Source organism: Palaemon carinicauda, chromosome 44, assembly GCF_036898095.1.
Source record: "Palaemon carinicauda isolate YSFRI2023 chromosome 44, ASM3689809v2, whole genome shotgun sequence".
Taxonomy (NCBI): Eukaryota; Metazoa; Arthropoda; class Malacostraca; order Decapoda; family Palaemonidae; genus Palaemon; species Palaemon carinicauda.
Window position 1 is genome coordinate 45,088,136 of NC_090768.1, and position 9,186 is coordinate 45,097,321.

Sequence of the window (9,186 nt, forward strand, 5' to 3'; positions counted from 1 at the left end):
AATTCCTGAGTAATTGTTCCGAGAACACCATTTGAATACGAGAGAGAGATGGAATGGAAACACAGAGAGAGAGAGAGAGAGAGAGAGAGAGAGAGAGAGAGAGAGAGAGAGAGAGAGAGAGAGGAGAGAGAGAGAGAGAGAGAGACAGCAATTTGATGACTGAGTTTTGCTTTTTATCGATACAGTTTTCAACAAGAGAGAAGCTAGAGTTCTGAGAGCCCGCATTTAATTACAACTTCATTATTTATCGTAGTTCCGTTTGGACAGCTGACTATAGAAAGAATGATCATTGAGTTATAAATGGATTATGAATCTTGGGTCTCTTCGGATAGTTGATTATCAAGAGAGAGGAAAGAGGTCAGTTGAAAATTATTCAATTAATAAGTGCTTATATAAGCTGTTAAGTAGTAAGAGAAAGCGAACGAGATTACATTTGAAATATGATTGTTTAACTTGATTTCGTATAAAAGATTAGATGTTAAGAGAAACTTTCCCAATTAGAAAAAGATTAATTGTTATAGTTTAATAATTTTGATCGAGAGGAACAAGGATGAAGAGAACATTTTGAATATTCAACTTACGCTAATCCAAATAATTCTGCACATTTTCTGAGTGAAAAAGAATTTGCTCAATACATAAAAGATATTGCGAATTAAATTTAAATTGGTCAGTGAGAATATAGGTGAAGGTATACAATAACAGAAGTGTTTACCATACTCAACTCTGTTCTCTGTGAGCTCTAATTTTTGTATGAAGTTGAATGACTGTCTGAGGGCTGGGTTGTTGTTTTGTATGTTTCCGCGTAAACTATGAATCATATACATATTTAATGATTCCTAAAATGCTTTTGTGCTTCTTCATATATAACATGCAAAATTGAGCTTTCATTCTTGTCTCCCTATGATTTTTCTTCTTAGAAAAACTGGCTTCAAAGGACGTTGACATCCTGAATCATAGCAAGTCTGTTTTTTGGTACTAGATTCCTAACCCTATATGCCCTAACTATGCAACTGACCACTGTTTACTAAATCAAGTGTATGATTTAAAGCCAAGGTTAACTGGAAGATGCTGTATTTTTCCGAAAAGGATCTTTATATATATGTATAAATACATTTGTATAGGTATGTATGTAAATACACACACATATATGTATATGTATGTATGTATGCATATATATATATATATATATATATATGTGTGTGTGTGTGTGTGTGTGTGTGTGTGTGTGTGTGTGTGTGTTCATTGAAAGCGTTAGTCTTTTGGCATCACTGTAGGTCTTACAGGAATCCTCGTAACTCCATCACTGGGCCCTCTCATTGAAAAACACATAGATGCCTCTAAGGCACTCTCCTTCACTGAAAATTGCATTAAGAGAGAAGCTGTATCCCAAAAGCATATGTATATTATGTAGTATGTATGTATATATATATATATATATATATATATATATATATATATATATATATATATATATATATATATATATATATATATATATATACAGTATATATATATATGTGTGTGTGTGTATATATATATATATATATATATATATATATATATATATATATATATATATACAGTATATATATATATATATATATATATATATATATATACAGTATATATATATATATATATATATATATATATATATATATATATATTTCTCATCTAGTTCAGATGCAAAGGTACAGTCTATTCCCCAAAACAATATTTTACAATTTTTCTATTTATATGGCTACGAGTTGTTGCATGTAATGATATATATAATCATAAAATACGTTTTCTTTTTGTATTACTTTTTATGCCTCTCAATCTCATCATTATTGTCGACTGGTGTCCCGCTTGTGTACAGCCGGGTAACCTGCTCTGTTGTATCGGTACCAACCCCTTCCATTTGGGGCTCCCCCTCATCAACCTTCTTCTATGTCAACTTTTTTCTTTTGGACCTTCACAGTCGCACATATGAATCAACAAAGTCATTTTCTTTCACCATAAAATTACCTTTTGCTTTGATTCCACAACGCAACATAATGTCAGGGGGTCTTTGACATCAATGGCAAGAAAAACGTGTAACTGGCATTTTTAGGGAAGCACGACAACGCCAGGATAGAATCCCCTTTGAGTCCCAGTAGAGAATAATGAAGCACACTTCATTGTAGAAGACTTTTCATCGCTCATCAAAGCATCCAGGATCAATGTCATCAGCGTCAACTATTGTTTTTAGACTAGTGTTCTGGTTTTATGATGAGATTTCAATATGTTTCTTCATTTTGGCATTTTAGTAGGTTGAAAAGTTCTGATGTGGCATATGACTGGGTTTTTCTTTCTGTTATTCAGTCCACAAAGAAGATTACTAAAAATCGAGAAACCTTTTCAAGATTATGGTTCTTGATATCAGTGAACTGATCATAGATGACTTATTCAATGACTCTGGTTTTTATTTCTTTAAAACACGTCCGGCAAAAGTAACCCTCCCAAATCATTCTACATTGAACTTACAACAAAACGTTGGAAGATGCGGTGTTTCAAAGAACTGAAAAGATTGAGAGAACAAAGCCTCAAATAATGAATGTGTATGAACAAACTTTTATATAGATCAACGTGTAATTATAACTCCAAATCTATTTTAAAATGGAAACGTAACAAAGGCAAATGGCCAAATCTGTTTTTCATTGTTAAGAATTGTGTAGGTTGCCAAACAAAAATAAAATAAAACAAACAACGAGTTAGAAAACACTTGCAAATTTTCATTGTCATACCCAACGAGCCGCCAAGAATCCTTAGCCATAAATTGGAACTGCATGTGTTAGAATGATGATCTGTAACCCAATTCAAAGCATAACACTGTTGGGAAAGATATTTATATCTATTATGATAAATTTGTATATGCCTCATCCTTACAGCCTTCATTCTATGTCCAATCCTAAAAAAAAAAAAAAAAAAAAAAAAAAGACTGACATGATAGTTGCTAGATTCATGAAACGATATAGAAAAGCATTTGCATTACGTACGAACTCATAAAATTTCATTGATTCAACTAATTGATTGGAAAGGTCTTTCCACATTTTGGTCACTTTCAGAATAGAGGTTCGAGAATACTGTGTAGTAGGGAGTTATAAAAGAAATAGAAAGACTAGTAGAATTAACAACATAGTTTGTACTGCATCACTTAGTGGATGGTATAGTCTGGGAAGATATGAATTCAAAGGATAGTCAGAATCATAACAAAATTGTATGAAGCATACTCAAACAGCTGGTTAAAAGATGGTGCCAAAACAGGGATATATGATTTAATAGACAGCTGCCGAAGACCTGACAGAAGAACAAGTTTAAAAACGTGGCAGAATAAATGAGTTGAAACATTTCTTCAGGATAGATGTCTCTAAAAATTTTGAAAGACTTTTGCAATATATAATTTTTATGCGCTTGAAGGTGAAACACTGATCATGTTTCTCAAAAGCGCATTTGCAGTTAAGAAAGACTTCTAGAATTTTAAATGAGATGTATATAATTTAAGAAACATTTTCAATTAGGAAATCTGTATGGGAAAAAACCAATATCATTGAGCTACCAAATTTTAAATCCTCATTTTATCCCTATTATCAGCACAGAAATTAGGTAAGGGAAACATCTTTTGGAGGATGTATTGCATGCCTTGCTGTGTCATGTCAAGTACTATTTGTTCTCTCTCTCTCTCTCTCTCTCTCTCTCTCTCTCTCTCTCTCTCTCTCTCTCTCTCTCTCTCTCTCTCTCAGAAGGTTTTACAAGGATCCTGGTCATCAGAAAAAATAATTGAATGCAATTACTTGACTAGAGGACATAATAGAGTTACTTTTTATTGTAGTTAACCACAGACCACTTTCAGGCAAGGTAAACTACGAGTTAGCTTTCCTTGCTGGTTGCCCTATGGAAGACGATTTTGTCAAAGGCTAAAAGGGATTTGTCTCAGAAAGCCTCTTTCACGGATACCTTAGGCTGGTATAATGGGATCCCAAATTAGTTTCTACTGAATATGTAGGGACAAGCCTTCCATTGCTCACATTGTATGATTAATGATGCTTCTTTGGGAGTTGGTTCCACCGAAAAGGGTTGTAGATAGACTATGAGAAATACCGGTTTCCGGAAACAGTAGGACGTCATAATTATGACCAGCAGTGCTGTCACTTCAGATGTTCATACACGAACCGAAGTTCCCACGGAATCCTTCACACATTTCTGAAATAATAGATAGCTTGCATCATTGAATAATCATACAATGTGAGCAATGGAAGGCCTGTCACTACATATTCAGTAGAAACTAATTTGGGATCCCATTATAAGCTTGCATGCAATGGGAGATTTCAGTAAAGCACGTTATTCTATGTAATCTTATGATATAAAAATTATATACAGGCAAACAACTTGCAAGAGGAACAACGAAAATTGTTCATGGGTTTTAGAGAATCATCCATTTCAAAAAGTGGAAAAGGGACCAATCCTTCGAACATGATATGTATTATTTATGTAATAACCATCCATCTTTTATTGAAGAGAGGTTGGCTTTAAATTATGGAAATCTCACCAATGAAGTGGAGTTTGAAAAAGATAAATAACCATTTCTTGGTATTTTGAATTTCATGTGCCTTAGCGGTAACAGAAAACTATTAATATACTGTAAGTTAATTTGTTACTGAACCGACAATTGGATCCATCCCACTCTGTTTCGCTGTACTTTATTTTATTTTCTTCATCCATTCACTTGAATCAATATTATTTTAAGTATCAGTCGGGTAACTCAAAACCAAACTGAATCTACTCTCTCTCTCTCTCTCTCTCTCTCTCTCTCTCTCCTCTCTCTCTCTCTCTCTCTCTCTCTCTCTCTCTCTCTCTCCTTCCTTACGCCAAAATAAAAGCCAAATGAGAAAATCCGGGACTGTTTCCCGAACATTGTATACTGCAAATCCTCGCTAACAAATTATTTACGGTAAGTACTTTGTAATATTCTTCGGTAAACGTTTCCTGGAAGATCATTGTTGCTATCTGATGGTAAATACAACCCCGTGAAAAGACCTTTTTTTTTTTTTTTTATTTGCTGCTTCATGCTAGAATGAAAATGGAATTTTCAACATAGGAGATTCTTTTATCAGTTTTGTATACCGGAACCAATTTCTTTGAGCTCCATGCATTGTCCTCGAGTGTCCTAAAAGAGATCGGTTTACATATTTTGATAAGATAATATTTGGCTACATTCTGTCCCTTTTTGCATTCTCTCTCTCTCTCTCTCTCTCTCTCTCTCTCTCTCTCTCTCTCTCTCTCTCTCTCTCTCTCTCTCTCTCTCTCTCTCTCTCAGACTTAAGAACATAAGTCATAGAGAAAAGTCTAGGAAAAAATACATGTATATATATATATATATATATATATATATATATATATATATATATATATATATATATATATATATATATACACACACACACACACACACACACACACACACACATATATATATATATATATATATATATATATATATATATATATATATATATATATATATAATATATATACATCTGTGTGTGTCAATGATCTTCACAGATAGATAATATACTTTGAGGTTTGGAATGCATTGAGTCCTCAGGGGATAAGCAAAAATACACTCGTACGTCGTCTTGTTGTCTTCCCTCCCCCAACTCCCCCAGTTAACTTTCAAGGTAATATTCCCTCTCATTTAGTCTGGCGCTTAATTCTGTTCTTCCTCACTTGAACTTGCTATGAATTTTCCAGAAATATCTTATCTGTCACTTACACTTTTGAGATGTAAGAAACCTCCATGAAATGAAGATGGAAGATTGTGTTTTCACCCATATTGTTATCAACAGGGTTTTTTTTTTTAACTGATCCAATCACGTATCAGGTGTCCTCATCCAGAGAATCAACATTTGAGTATCGATGAAGATTTGGGGATTTATATCGGTCGTGGACACCACGTCCACGACCGATATAAATCCCCAAATCTTCATCGATACTCAAATGTTGATTCTCTGGATGAGGACACCTGATACGTGATTGGATCAAAGTTTAAAAAAAAAAAAAAAAAAAAAAAAAAAAAAAAAAAGAAAAAAAAAAAAAAAAAAACCTGTTGATAAAAATATGGGGGAAATCACAATCTTCCATCTTCCGTCTTATTACTGCATGTGTAATTGCTCCGATTTCTCATAAAACATGACCTATGTAAGCCTGCGTATTATATTCAGTAACCCATTTTTACCCCCGCCAGGGTTATAAAATCGAGTCGGTTATTTATTTATATATTTAATTGTTTGGGGACAGGATTGTGTCAAAAGTACTTGACGGATTTTGATGAAATTTTCACCGAAGATAGACCTTGGGTCATGTACGACCCCATTGAATTTTGGAGCTGTTCCGTATCCGGGTCCAGATTTGCATTTTTCGTCATTTTTAAGATAACGTTAAAACAGATGGATTTTTATGAAATTTACACTAGAGATAGATCTTCGGCCATGTACGACTTTTGAAGATGATCAGGTACCGGATCCGGATTCTAGATCCGAATTTTCATTTTTCACAATTTTAAAGATTACGTCAAACCAAATTGAGGCATTGGATTTTCACAAAATTTTAACAATGAATAGATATGCTTCTGAAGAAACCATAAAAATTTAGAGGTGATACGAATTAGGATCACAATTCTGGATCAACATTGCACTTTTCACCATCTATTGTACAGTTAGCATATGAAAGTATTAGGTGATATTCGTAAATTTCTTGGTGTAACACCGAACACATTCTCTATCTACCATATGTTCACATTATGTTCTCAAGACATTTGCGCTACACTAGCTTCAATAAAATTATCAGCATCAAAATTTTCCCGTTCCCTATATGTGATCCATTTTTTCAATACTCTGATGCAATTTATATTAACATCAAAAGTGATGAGTTTATGTGTTTTTGAGATCTCAAAGTCTGGTTCCACTTCAAGGTTTCTTATTAGGTCAGAATCTTTCCCACATATGACCAAGTCGAGTGTATGACCACCTGACGTTGATACCAAAACACTGTCTACACTTTAAAATGGATAAGTGGCTGAAAACAAAGAAATACAATGGGCCAAGATAGTTAATATAAAAAAGTGAAAGCAATGCCCATTCTGTTGAAAAAAAAAAACCCGTTATGTTCTTTATCGACAGTGAACAATAAAAAACCTGTTTCCAAAATTGGGAAATATGATTACAAATATTTAAGTTTTGGATTTATCTGGACAGGTAATGCGGAAGAGACAAGTGAATTTAGCGTCAACTGTGGAACTGTTCTTACGAATGATAGGTAGTCTCTACCCGGCTAAAGTTTCTAAACTCAAACGGCATTTATAAACGGGACATTCGCAAGTTTGAAATAAACGTAGTGGTTATTTTATAAACAAATGTTAGAAACTAAAAGCAAGGATAACAGAGTTACTGTCCGTGATGATCTTAAGCCTTAAGCAGGGATCCCCAAATCATAAGGTTAGTGTTAATATTTAAGTTTGTTTTTTATATATTTTAGAAATCAACTTTTTGGGCTCTGAGAAAAACCTTTGCCCTGCTCAGAAGCTCCACGGTGTCCAACAGTTTGAGAAACCCTGAGCTAGTTGCACATCAGCTTGATTATATGCTTGCCAAATTAACAAATATTTGGAGGAGAAAAATCCGCCCTTAACTTTGTGTAGCTTTCACATCATACAGGCAAATACATCGTAACGTAATTGTCAGAGGTATTGATTAGGTTTACCATTGATTATGTAGGGTTATGTCTGTAAATGTTGTTTAGTTGTCTGCCTCCTCCTAGGAGAAATAATGCATTTTAAAAATTACACATTATTATTAATTATTGTTATATATTCGTTAGTTCAAGTATTTAAGTGTGCTATTAGAACAGCATATCTATTTCAATAGCAGGATAAGTAGAAAATATTAGTTACTTGATCGCGAGTTTCCTGTTTTCAGGCCAGAATATTTTACCCGTTTTTTATTATTTTTTTATTTCGCTTTATTTTGATCGTTTTACGTTTGGTATAAAATGAGCGGCTCCAGGAGTCCACGGAATGGATGAGCTGTATTCACAAAATTAGAAAAAAAAATGGGTGCGTTTTATGGCCCGATTTCTGCAGACGCCGTCATCAATCAGAATATTTTTAGATAGTTATTTTCGCCTTTTTCCTTCTTTCAGATCGAGGATTTTTACGTGGAATCAAGGTATTAATGCTGGAATATGGTTATTAGGCTGTCATGCAACGATATTTGTTGATTTTTAATTGTTTACAGTTTTGCGATTTTGGGTTTGCCTTCATCTTCAAGTAGTTTCAATGAAGTTATTCTAGTTGGGTTTTTATACAAGGAGTCTAATTCAGGTCACATAGTGAGTTTTTTTTCGTAATCTATAGTAAAAAGGTGGCTCAGACGAACGCTGACTAAAGGATTTCCTTGTTTCCTTGCCTCCATCTGTTCCTACTAGATATTCCCGTTCTTGCTTTAGTCTTCCATTTCTTATTTGCTTTGGGTTTTTTCTATTTACTTGGCTTTTTATATTTGCTTATGACCTCTATTCTATCTTCTCGACTCCAATGCGGATTTTATTTTCTGTAGCATTCTAATTTTTCAATAAATACGAGATAAATCAGGCCTTTGATCTCTCTCTCTCTCTCTCTCTCTCTCTCTCTCTCTCTCTCTCTCTCTCTCTCTCTCTCTCTCTCTCTCTCCAGAAAACAGACTGATATTAATTAATGAAAGAAAACTAAGCAGTTCTATAATACATGAGACTCGAGAGAGAAACCAATCCTCGAAGTTTTGGAGTTATGTAAATAAAGTTACTTTAGCGAGGGAGTGTGAATGTTTTATAGATTCTGCCTGGAGAATCAAGAGCATCTTATAGAAAAGGAGACAAAGTAATTTTTTTCACTGCTTCAGACCCTTGATCTGTGATCAGAGATGTAACTGTCCCTTGGAGGGATGCAACGTCTCATAACAAGATGACGTATCACTCGCTCGTCTTTTCTCCTCTGTGAATTATACAACCACCCCCTTTTCCTTTGAGTCTTGGCTAGAAAAGCGTATGAAATTGTCAGTCCCACTAAACTTCTCATACAAAACGGCAAAGGAAAGTGATTGTGAAATTCACATTTCCTATAGACGTGAATGAAAC